Source organism: Lontra canadensis, unplaced genomic scaffold (assembly GCF_010015895.1).
Source record: "Lontra canadensis isolate GAN:19392208 unplaced genomic scaffold, GSC_riverotter_1.0 scaffold53, whole genome shotgun sequence".
NCBI classification, from domain to species: Eukaryota; Metazoa; Chordata; class Mammalia; order Carnivora; family Mustelidae; genus Lontra; species Lontra canadensis.
Genome location: NW_022631047.1, coordinates 8,186,267 through 8,199,580, shown reverse-complemented (window position 1 = coordinate 8,199,580; position 13,314 = coordinate 8,186,267).

The following is a 13,314-nucleotide window of genomic DNA, read 5'->3' as shown; positions in this document are numbered from 1 at the left end:
CAATCATTCTCTCCAGACTTTTAAGGGCCGCTCTAGCAGTGAACTTGTCCTATTTTCTGGGTCTTCACTGGTTGCTAAACTCTACATTGGGAATGTGCCCCTGAGTCTATGAACTCTTGTTTATGCAGCCTCAAGTTCTGTCCCTCTCTGCCCTGACAGACACCCTTAAGCAAGCACCGTTGTACTCCTGCTGGTACATATTAGCTCATTCCTGTACCTCTTTTGGAATGCTCATGACCAGTTACTGAGGTTCTTAAGGAGTTTCAAAACGTGCTTATTCTTGTTTATGCCATCCTTGTCTCCCACGTATCTGTACACTGTTTTTACTTCTGATCTGGTCTGACTCTAAAAGCATTGTAAAGTAGAACAGCGAGGTGGAAGAAAATCATGCTCTATTTTTAATAACCAGTTGACAAAGAAGACTCACTGAGACATTTTCAGACGTGCAAAGAGAAACATAACACATGCATTAATATAAGGAGATAGCTTGCTTAAAATGGATAGAGTTACTATTTGTTTTATTTTAAAAGGGAGGCTTCATCAAGTGAAAAGATAGAAAACTGAGGTAGTTTTTTTTTTTAAGATTTTATTTATTTATTTGACAGAGAGCGATCACAAGTAGGCAGAGAGGCAGACAGAGTGAGAGAGGGAAGCAGGCTTGCTGCTGAGCAGAGAGCCCAATTTGGGGCTTGATCCCAGGACCCTGGGATCATGACCTGAGCCGAAAGCGGAGGCTTTAACCCACTGAGCCACCCAGGTGTCCCTTTTTAAATATATTCACTTTAATTACATTCATTTATCAGGGAGGGAAATCCTTACCCTTTTAGATAGAAGGTGAAATGAAATATCATCTTTAGGAAGAAAAACAATGTTCAGAGGTAACATAGCTATGAACTAGAGGAGTCTAAAATGGAGATTTTCTATTGATAGTATTTCAACAGAAATACTACTGAATGTTGACCTTTAACTTTTCTCTTCAATATTGCTTTGAATTTGAGTTGCTAGCACTCTTTACTTGCGATATTAATAGAAATGTACATAAATTTTGGAAAGTTAAAAGAGAACCTTGCCCATGATGAAACACTCATGCTTTGCTTTCTCACTTGGAAACAGTAAATTGCAAAATGCATTTTTTTTGGTTTCCTGCTTGAAAATACTAAATCACTTCTTCTGATTTCCTCTTTGTGCTTTGCTAAGAGGGAACTTTTATCTTGTGCCCTAGTAATGACAAGGTGGTTACTTTCTGTATTTCTGTTAGGTGCTCCCATTAACATCACTTCTAACCTTATATAAAAAAGACCATCACCCACAAGACAAAGCAGATTGGAAACATGAAAAACAACATGAGATTTACAAAATACATACATGAGGGGCACCTGGGTGGCTCAGTGGGTTAAAGCCTCTGGGTTCGGCTCAGGTCATGATCCCAGGGTTGTGGGATCGAGCCCTGCATAGGGCTCTCTGCTCAGCGGGGAGCCTGCTTCCTCCTCTCCTTGCCTGCCTCTCTGCCTACCTGTGATCTCTCTGTAAAAAAAAAAAAAACCACAAAAAACAAAAACCAGACATACATGCATACATACAAAAACTTATTGTCAGGCAGCCCCGAGTGATGGTACCAATGACCCAATGCAAATTGCATACATTCATGCTTAGTTTTTAGAGCAACCTTGTCAAAATTTTGTTATTGTTTCAAAAAAATCTTTTTTTTTTCTTATGTGTGCTACTTGTTTTATGCAGCCTACTGGTTTTATATAATCAGGTTTAAGTACCAAAAATATTAAATATTTTTGGTCTATATATAAATACTTGAATATATTGAGGAGCAAATTTTAAAAAGATATAATTTATTCTAATTGCCATGTTCTATGAATGAGAGATTTATTTTATTATTTAATTCTTGCCCCATAAGATACTGCCCAAAAGTTTTTCTACCTTTTTTCTTGGAGAGGGGAGGGGTTGATAAGGTTGTTCAGTTGATATAACAATAGATTTATGGCAGCTATAATCCACTTAAATAATGTCATAATCTCTCCTTACCAAAAGGCATCTGAAGTTTTCGATGTCATGTCTCCAATAAAGGGTCCTGTAGTTGGGAGTTTTGGAGAATAATGATGGTAAATTTAAAAATATTTTAAATGAGGGGCACCTGGGTGGCTCAGTGGGTTAAGTCTCTGCCTTCAGCTCAGGTCATGATCCCAGGGTCCTGGGATGGAGCCTCACATCGGGCTCTCTGCTCAGCGGGGAGCCTGCTTCCCCCCACCTCTGCCTGCCTTTCTGCCTACTTGTGATCTCTGTCAAATAAATAAATAAAATCTTTAAAAAATATTTCAAATGAATACAATGTATTTTTCTCAAGCGGGAAGCTCAATCTGTTCTTTTAGCTTTAGGTATCTTTCATAGCTCATCAATATAAGATTGAAAACCACAGTGGATAAACTGAAATGCATCACTAAATAAAAAACAGGAAGTAAGTCAATGATTACCTTCCCTGTTGTATAAATATGTGAAGAAACATATTGAGCACACATCAGTTCCATCAACAATATCATTGAGTAATCTCTACCTGTATGTTTGCCCCAAATAGTTTTTATATTTAACTTATCATACCTTGATTTAATTTGCAGTACAATGACTGACTCACCCCCAAAGAATAAAAGAGAGTCTGTGATAACCTTAATTTCAACAAGTCAAGTCCTGTTTATTGATAACCTTGAAATGTTAGCTTATGTTCTAAGAGCACAAATACATTATTTATAAGATGCATTTGTAATTAATTTCCCAAACAAGGAAAATTTGAGAATAAAAGAATAAAAGATGCACTATTAATTGTAATGAAGAGAGGGAAAAACCCTGGACAATCTTGGCCATAATGACTTCAATTACTAAACATTGTTGACAGTTAACCAATATACCCATTTCTAAATTCCACAGTCTGAATTTGCCTTCTGTTTGCATTCATGATTCCTACTGTAGAGTCTAATTTAGACAAAAAGAATGAAGATGAACAGCAAAGAGTCTGTACCCAGACTGCGTTGGTTCAAACCTCAGTTCTTCCACTTACTATTTGTGATGTCTTGGGAAATTTACCTAAACTCTCAATTACTTATTTCCTTTACCTTTAAGTGGGACTGAAGAGTTCGGTAAATATTTCATATATTTGTGAGGATTGATTAGGATATAAGATATTTAAAACTGTGCTTAACACGTAGTAAATGATTAATAAATATAAATTACTATTATTGGCTGAAATATACTACAGTCAGTTCTGTATATAAAAATCGGAGGGGAGGAAGGCCAAATTGTATTTTCTTATTATATTATCTTACTTTTTCATAAACAGAAGAATTAATGGTAAAGTAAGTCTATACAATGAAGAATGAAGTTTTGGTGACTAGATATGAGGAAGAATCTCAATTTTGCTCCAGCTTATGTCCCTGCAGATTGGTGTGTGCACATTGTAAGAGAAGTTTATTTATTTCCAAAGATTTTTTTTATTCCTTTAAAAATATTAACATACAATGTATTATTTGTCACAGGGAAATCAGTCTGTGAATCACTAGATTTACACATTTCACAGCACTCACCATAGCACATACTCTCCCCAATGTCCATAACCCAACCACACTATTCCTACCCACTCCCAGCCCCCAGCAACCCTCAGTTTGTTTTGTGAGATTAGGAGTCTTATGGTTTGTCTTCCTCCTGATCCCATCTTGTTTCATTTTTTTTTCCTCCCTACCTCCCATGACCCCCTGCCCTGCCTCCCAAATTCCTCGTATCAGAGAGGTCATATAATTGTCTTTCTCTGACTGACAATTTTTGCCTAGCGTAATACCCTCTAGTTCCATCCACATCTTTACAAATGGCAAGATTTCAGGGTTTTTGATGGTTGATATATATATATAGATAGATATATCTATCTATATATATATATCACCCCTTCTTTATCCATTCATCTGTTGATGGACATCTAGACTCTTTTCATAGTTTGGCTATTGTGGGCATTGCTGCTATAGACATTGGGGTGCAGGTGACCCTTCAGATCACTCCATTTGTATCTTTGGGGTAAATACCCAGCAGTGCAATTGCAGGGTTGTAGGGTAGCTCTATTTTCACTTTCTTGAGGAACCTCCACACTGTTTTCCAGAGTGGCTTCACCAGCTTGCATTCCCACCAACAGTATGAAAGGGTTCCCCTTTCTCCACATCCTTGCCAACATCTGTCATTTCTTGATTTGTTCATTTTAGCCATTCTGACTGGTGTAAGGTGGTATCTCATTATGGATTTGATTTGTATTTTCCTAATATCGAGGGATGTTGAGCACTTTTTAAAGTGTCTGTTGGCCATTTGGATGTCTTCTTTGGAGAAATGTCTGTTCATGTCTTTGGTCTATCTCTTGATTGGATTATTTGTTCTGTGGGTGTTGCATTTGGTAAGTTCTTTCTAGATTTTGGATGCGAGCCCTTTATCTGATATGTCATTTGAAATATCTTCTCTCATTGTTTTTGTCTTTTGGTTTTGTTGACTGTTTCCTTTGCTGTGTAAAAGCTTGCTATCTTGATGAAATCACAACAGTTCATTTTTGTTTTTGTTTTCCTCACCTTTGGAGATGTATGTAGCGAGAAGTTGCTGTGGTTGAGGTCAAAGAGGTGGCTGCCTCTGTTCTCCTCAAGGATTTGGATGAATTCCTGTCTCACATTGAGGTCTTTCATCCACTTGGGGTTTATTTTTTATGTATGATATAAGGAAATGGTCCAATTTCATTATTCTGCATATGGCTATCCAGTGTTCCTAGCACCATTTACTGAAGACACTTTCTTCCCCCCATTGGATATTCTTTCCTGCTTTGAGGAAGATAAGTTGACCCTAGAGTTGAGGGTCCATTTCTGGTTTTCCTATTCTGTTCCACTGATCTGTGTGTCTGTTTTTGTGCCAGGACCATACTGTCTTGATATTACAGCTTTGTAATAGAACTTGAAGTCTGCGATTGCATTGCCATCCACGTTGGTTTTCTTTTTCAACATCCCTTTGGCTATTTGGGGTCTTTTCTGCTTCCATACAAATTTGGGGATGATTCATTCCAGTTCTGTGAAAAATGTGGATGGTATTTTGGTAGGGATTGCATTGAATCTGTGGATAATTATGGATAGCATAGACATCTTCACAATATTTGTTCTTCCAATCCATGACTATGGAACATTTTCCAGTTTCTTTGTGTCTTCCTCCATTTCATTCATGACTATGGTATGGTTTTCTGAGTACAGATCCTTTTTGGTTAGATGGAGTCCTAAGTATCTAATGGTGGGGTGTGATTATACATGGGACGGACTCGTTAATTTCTTTTTCTTCTCTCACATTGTTGCTGAGCCAAATGCAAGTGATTTCTATGTATTGATTTTATATCCTGCCACTTTTTGGAATTCCTGGATGATTTATAGCAATTTTGGGGTGGAGTCTTTTGCATTTTCCACAGAAAGTATCCTATTGTCTGCAAAGGGTGAGAGTTTGACTTCCTCTTTGCTGATTCAGACACCTTTTATTTCTTTTTGTTGTTTGATGGCTAAGGCCAAGAATTCTAATACTATGTTGAACAATAGTGATGAGAATGGGCATCCCTGTTGTGTTCCTGGCCTGAAGGGGAAAACTCTCAGTTTTTCCCCACTGGGAATGATACTCTCTGTGGGCTTCCCATAGATGCCCTTTATGATGTGGAGGTATGTACCGTCTATCCCTCCACAGTGAAGAGTTTTGATCAAGAAGGTATGCGTTAATTTGTCGAATGCCTTTTCTGCATCTTTTGAGAGCATCCTATGGTTCTTGTTCTTTCTTCTATTAAGGTAGTGAATTCCATTGATAGATTTGTGGTTGTCAAATCACCCTTGCAGCCCAGGAATAAATGTGATTTGGTTGTGATGAATCATCCTTTTAATGGGCTGTTGGATCCTATTGGCTAGTATGTTGGTGAAAATTTTTGCATCCATATTCATCAGGGATAGTGGTCCGTAATTTCCCTTTTGGGTGGGGTCTTTGTCTGGTTTTGGGATCAAGGTAATGCTGGCCTTATCAAAAGGGTTTGGAAGTCTTCCTTCCAGTTCTGTTTTTTGGAAAAGTTTCAGAAGAAGAGGTATTAAATCTTCTTTAAATGTTTGGTAGAATTCCCCCGGGAAGCCATCTGGTGCTGGACTCTTGTTTCCTGGAGGACTTTTGATGACTGCTTCAATTTTGTTGCTGATTATGAGTCTCTTCAGGTTTCCTTTTGTTCCTGGTTCAGTTTTGGTCATTTCTATGTTTCTGGGAATGCATGCATTTTTTCAAGACTGCCTGATTGGTTGACGTAGGCTTGGCATTCTATGTTCTTATACTTGTTTGTATTTCCTTGGTGTTGGGTGTGATCTCTCCTTCTTGATTCATGATTTTATTTATTTGGATCCTTTCTGTGTTCTTTTTGAGAAACCTGACCAACGGTGTATCAATCCTATTAATTCTTTTTCTAAGAAGCAGCTCCTAGATTCGTTGAATTGTTCTACTATTCTTTTGGTTTCTACTTCATTGATTTCTGCTCTAAACTTTATTATTTCTCTTCTCCTTCTGGGTTTAGGCTTTCTATGCTCCTCTTTCTCCAGTTCCTTTAGGTGTAGAGTTAGGTTGTGTATTTGAGACCTTTCTTGGTTCTTGAGAAACGCTTGTAGTGCTATATACTTCCCTCCTAAGACTGCCTTTGTTGCATCCCAAAGATACTGAGTGGTTGTGTTTTCATTCTCCTGTGTTTCCATGAATTTTTAAAATTCACCTTGAATTGACTGGTTGACCCATACATTCTTTAGTAGGATGCTCCCTAGCCTCCATGCATTTGAGTTCTTTCCACCTTTCCTCTTGTGATTGAAATTCATTTTCAAAGCATTGTGGTTTGAAAATATGCAGGGAATGATCCCAATCTTTTGGGATGAGAATGAACATGGCCCACTCCCTATCTCTGGCCCTGGAGCTGAGAGCTCAGGCCCCATTCTTCAGTGTGCCCTCACAGAAAATCGGTCAACCTTTTGTGTCCCCCTGGTCTCTGTCTGCACTTTGCTCACCGGCCTTGTGACCAAGCATTTCTGTCTCTGGCACATGACCCAGTTTGGAGTCTCCAAACCCAGCAGACTCCTGCAGCATGCTCAGACACCACTCCTCCTGGGAGAGGAAGGGGACTCTCCCCAGTTGTGCCCCTTCTTGGGCCCCTTCTCAAAGAGCATTGGCCAGACTGTGCTGTGGATCACAGTTTATGGCAACCTCCAGCTTAGAGCCCACTCCTGGGCTCACTCTTTGCAGCTGGCTTCCCTCTCCAATACCTGGGAGCTCTGCTGCCCTCAAGTGCCCTTGGTCTTCCTAGGACCCCAGGGGATCCTGAGACTACACTGTCCCATTGAGGGTTCCACCCCCTGCCCAGCTGCCAGAGCAACACTCCTCACCAGAGAAGACTTCCAAAAGTTCTGATTTTGTGCTCTGCTGCCCCTAGCACTTGGCAGTAGCCAGCTGACAGAGGATCCCTCCCTGCAGAGTTTATCTTCCCGCCTATCAGCTTAGACACACTTTTCTTTACTTCCTGCCTTGTGGAAAGTGGTCGCTTTTCTGTTTGTAGACTTGCTGCTATTCTTTTCTTGGATCTATGCTTGAATTTGCAGGTGTTCAGAATGGTTTGATAGCTCTCTAGCCAAATTCCTCATGCCAGATGAAATGAAGGCATCCTAGTCCTCTGCCATCTTGGACTTTCTCTCTCTTCTTCTTTCTCCAGATAACTTTGGGTACAGTGGACATGTTAAAATGATTAACTCTTCCAGTTAATGCACATGGCATATGCTTCCATTTATTTGTGTCATCTTCCAAGTCTTTGCCCATACATTTACCCACCAACATGCACATATTTTTCCTTCCTTTTCCACCATGTGTTCAGTATACCATGTCTTCCTCATTCTTGGTTATTTTTATTCCTAGATTTATTTATTTATTTATTTATTTTGCGTGATGCAGTTGTCAATGGCATTGCTTTCTTAATCTCTTTGTGAAAGTTGGTCATCAGAATATAGAAATACAAGTTGGGGTGCCTGGGTGGCTCAGTTGGTTAAGTGTCTGCCTTCAGGTCAGGTCATGATCCTGGGGTTATGGGAATGAGTCCGGCGCTGGGCTCACTGCTCAGCAGGGAGTCTGCTTTTCCCTGACTCTCTACTGCTCCCCCTGCTTATGCTCTCTCTGTCTCTCTCTGTGTCAAATAAATACATTCTTTAAAAAAAGAAATGCAACATGTCTCTGTATATTGACTTTGTATCCTGCAGCTTTACTGAATTTATTTATTCCAATTTATTCAAATTTATTTATTTTTAATAAAAAATTTATTTTTTATGGACTTCTTAGGAATTTCTACATATAGTATCATGTCATCTGCAAATAGTGACCATTTTCTTATTCTATTTAGATTTCATATCTTTTTTTGTTTTGTTTTGTTTTTTCGTCTAAGTGGTTTGGCTACGGCATTCAATACAATGATGAACGAAAGTGGTAAGAGTGGGCATCTTTATCTTGTTTTTGCTGGTCGTGGGAAAGTTTTCAGCATTTCGCCCTCGAGTATAACGTCAGCTGTGGGCTTTTCATATAGGGCCTCTGTTTGGTTGAGGTATGTTCCCTCAGTACCCAGGTGGTTTAGAGTCTTTATCATAAATGCATATTGAATCTTGTCAAGTGTTCTTTCTGCATCTGTTGTAACAATCCTAGGATTTTTATCTTTTATTTTGTTAAGGTGGTGTGTGCTATTGGTGAATGTGCAGATGTGGAATCATCCTTACATCCCTGGAATAAATCCCACTGGATCATGTTGTGTGATTCTCCTGATGGATTGTTGAATTGATGTTGCCGATAATTTGTTGAGGATTTTTTGCATCTCTTTTCATGAGGGATATTGGCCTTTCCTTTTATTGTAGTATCCTTATCTTGTTTTGGTAGCAGGGTACTGCTGCCTTCATGAAATGAGACTGGATGTATGACCTTCTCTCCTTTTTTAAAAACAGTTTGGGAAGGGTTGGTATTAATTCTTCTTCTACTGTCTGGTTAGAACTCCTCAATGAAACTGTCTGGTCTTGGGCATTTGTTTCCTGGGAGGATTTGATTATCAAATCAATCTTTTTACTAGTGATCAGTCTGTTCAGATTTTTTTTTTCCTTCACCGTTCATTCTTCGTTGTTGTTAGGAACTTACCTGTTTCTTCTAGGTTGTCCAGGGTGTTGGCCTCTACTTGCTCATAGTACTCTCTAATGATCCTTTGTATTTTTGTGATAGTCATTATAATAGCTCATGTTTCTTTCTTTTTTTAAAAGTTTTTCACATTTTTAATTTAAATTCAGTTAGCCAAGGGACGCCTGGGTGGCTCAGTTGGTTAAGCAGCTGCCTTCGGCTCAGGTCATGATCCCAGCGTCCTGGGATCGAGTCCCACATCGGGCTCCTTGCTCGGCAGGGAGCCTGCTTCTCCCTCTGCCTCTGCCTGCCATTCTGTCTGCCTGTGCTTGCTCTCTCTCCCTCTCTCTCTGACAAATAAATAAAAAAAAATCTAAAAAAATAAAAAATAAAAAAAATAAATTCAGTTAGCCAAGGTATAGTTTTTGATGTAATGGTCAATGATTCATTAGTTGCACGTAACACCCAGGGCTCATCACCACATGTCCCCTCCTTAACACCCATCACCCAGCTACCCTGCCCCCCAACTACCTCTCCTCCAGTTTGTTTCCTATGATTAAGTCTCTCATGGTTTGTCTCCCTCTCTGAGTTCTTCCCATTCAGTTTTCCCTCCTTTCCCCTGTGGTCCTCCACACTATTCCTTGTGTTCCACATATGAGTGACACCATATGCTTATTGTCGTTCTCTGCTTGATTGATTTCATTTAGTATAACCCCCTCCAGTTCCGTCCATGTTGATGCAAATGGTGGGCATTCATCCCTTCTGATGGCTGAATACTATTCTATGGTATGTATGTACCACATCTTCTTTATCCACTCCTCTGTTGAAGGACATCTCAACTCCTTTCAGTTTGGCTCTTGTGGACATTGTTGCTATGAATGTTGGGAAGCATGTGCCCCTTCTTTTCACTGCATCTGTATCTTTGGGATAAATACCCAGGAGTGCAATTGCTGGATGGTAGGGCAGCTCTACTTTTAACTTGAGGAAACTTTATGCTGTTTTCAAGACTGACAGCACCAGCTTGCATTCCCACCAACAGTGTCAGAGAGTTCCCCTTTCTCCACATCCTTGCCAACAGTTGTTGTTTCCTGTCCTGTTAAATTTTAGCCATCTTAAATGCTGAAAGGTGGTATCTCATTGTGGTTTTGAATTCCCTGACGACAATTGATGGGAAGCATTTTTTCATGGACTGTTGGCATTTTGTGTGTCTTCTTTGGAGGAGTGTTTCTTCCTGTCTTCTGCCCATTTCTTGAGTTGTTTCATTGTTTGTGGGCTGTTTGAGCAGTTCTTTGTAGATCTTGGATGCCAAACCTTTATCTGTCAGGCCATTTGCAAATATCTTCTCCCATTCTGTAGGTTGCCTTTTTAGGTTTTTTTTTTTTTAATTAATTAATTTTTTAAAAGTTTCTTTTCAGTTTTCCAGAATTCATTGTTTATGCACCACACCCAGTTTGTTAATTGTTTCCTTTGCTGTGCAGAAGCTTTTACCTTGATGAAGTCCCAATAGTTCATTTTTGCTTTTGTTTCCCTGGCCTTTAGAGACATGTCTTGCAAGAAGTTGCAGTGCCCAAGGCTGAAGAGGTTGTTGTCTGTATTCTCCTCCAGGATTTTGATGTGAGACAGGAATCAATTATCTTTCCTCATTGTATTTGAGCCCTCTCTCTTTCTAGCTAAAAATTTGTCAGTTTGATTTAACTTTCCAAAGAAGGCATTGATCTTTTGTCTTTTTAGTCTCCATTGGATTTATTTCCACTTTCCTTTTTGTTATTTCCTTCTATTTATTGATTTGAGGCTTTGCTTGTCACCCCTCCCCCACTTCTTTCCCATGTATATTAGGTTGGTTATTGGAGAGCTTTCAGATGGATTGACGAGGACCTGAATTTCTATGAACTTCACCCTAGAGCTACTTTGGCTGTATCCCATAACTTTTCATAGGTTCTCTTTTTCATTTGTCTCAAGGTACTTTTAAATTTTCTTCTGATTTCTTATTTGACTATTGGTTGTTTACTAGCATGTTGTCAAATTTCCACATATTTGTGACTGTCCCATTTTCTTCTTGTGACTGATTTCTACTTTCATACTATTGTGGTTGGACAAGATTTGAACCACAGCATGAAGGGAGCATTCAGTTTAAAGGTTAGTTCCCTGGGGTATTTTCTGAGGGCAGACCATAACTTCCATGGGGACAGAGGAAGATTTTGTGAGATTGGGTAGGGAGAGGTGGTCAACCCTTGTTAGAATTATTGGTTACTACCATGTAAGCTGTGTACCACTGTTCACACTGTAGCCCTGATGCACATGTACTTCCTTAGAAACATTTTCCAGGAGGTGCAAGGTGGCCTTCTCTAACAGAAAGGTGCCATGTGGGTTCATGGCATGGCCCCAAGTCATAAACCAGGACATATGGTAAATTGGGGCATCAGAATCCGACTTTCTGTTGGAAGCAACGGGAACAGGGCATGGTGAGTTTCATGACAATGGCTGAGGTCCAAAGTAACCACTGGGTGTTGGTGGTGGGTGGGGTAGTGGGCTCTGTGGTCTGTCTCATCAGAACCTGTGGAATTCAGGGAAACCCTCCTGTCTGTTGAGTTGTGTGGAAACAGGTAGACAGCAGTCTCTGGCCAGGCAGGAGGGTCACACCAGAGGGGTAGTGTGTGGTGGGAGCCAGTGCTCCGTTTCCATGAAAACTGATTGGGATCTGGTGACTATGATTCCTAGCAGCAGCATGGGGAGAGGAGGGCAGTGGTGGTGCACAATTCCTAGGGTTGTGGTCAGCACTAAACTGGAGCCCATTGAAGTGAACTGTGCCTGGCACAGAAGGTGCCCAGTCACTGTAGCTGTGGGCACTGTGCCTATGGCACTTTCATGCCAGGGGCTCCCATGCTGTGGCCTCCTATTTTTCATCATCTTCATGGTCATGAGCCTCTGCTCCTGCCCCATGGCCCCTGGGGTACTGCCCTCCCTCCATCTGGCCCTCATCCTCTGCCTTGTGCAAGCCGATGCCACGGTAGCCTTCTCAAGAGGCAGCTCTGTCAGTCCCCTGATGGAACACTTCTATCGGTCCCCTGTGAGGTGAAGACAATGCCCTGCCCTGGAAGAGGCTGCAGATCCCCAATCAGGGGAGCCACGTCTTCCTTTTCAGCCTGGCCAGCCCTCCCCTCAGTCCTCCTCAGGGAAGCTGTCATCCTTCCTCAGGTGACAGCTCTGACCTTAAAAACCAATATTGTTTTGTGTTTCTCCATGCCTGAGTTCATCCATGGCATGTCTTTTGAACATCTCAGTGGGTTTTCAGGAGTCCTGCAGGGCTGTCTGCTCAAAGAGGGGATGAGCTCGGAGGGCCAGCCTTCCCTGCCACTGCCCTCTGCATGTCCCTGAGCCCTGCAGCTAGCTGTCCCACTGAGTCCTGAGGGACCCGAGCCAGCCCATCCTGAGCCCAGGCTGTGTCAGCAGTTTAGACTGATGTGTGCCAGGAGCGGTGGGCAGGTGGCATGAGCCAGAGGCAGGCAGTTTCTTTTCCTTATTCCTTTCCCCCTCTCCCTCCCAGAGGTAGCTCAGAGCAGCCTCCACACCCCACATCACAAGATCCCTTCACCTGTGCCTCCAGCATTCAGCTGGTGAGCTTGGTGGCTTCCCATTGCTTCTGTCTCCCATACCCGCACTCATGGCATTTCCTGAATCAGGGGAAGGATTGTACCCTTGTCTGTACTTGACCCTCTTCCTATCCAGCACTGAGCCCACCCACCTTTGTGTCTTCCATGGATGTGCTTGGAAGCAAGCTCGCCCACAGGAAATCTAGCAGCCAAATGGATCCGAGTCATGACCACTGAATTAGTGATCCAGGATAGAGAACAAACCAGCTCTGAAACCTGTCCCACACTCTATGACCATCTCATACTAAAACAGAAACAGTGATAGCTTTCTGGATTATGACATGGCATCTTTCTCTACTTACACTCTCTGGAATGCATAGGTGCTGATCCTGGATGGAAAGTGACCATGGCTCCTGTGGGCTAGGATTAACAGGTAAAGTATAAAAGTTTAGTGAAATTTGAATTCGAGGCATAGAATGAATAAATACTGATGACAAAATACTCCCAAGTAGGACAAATG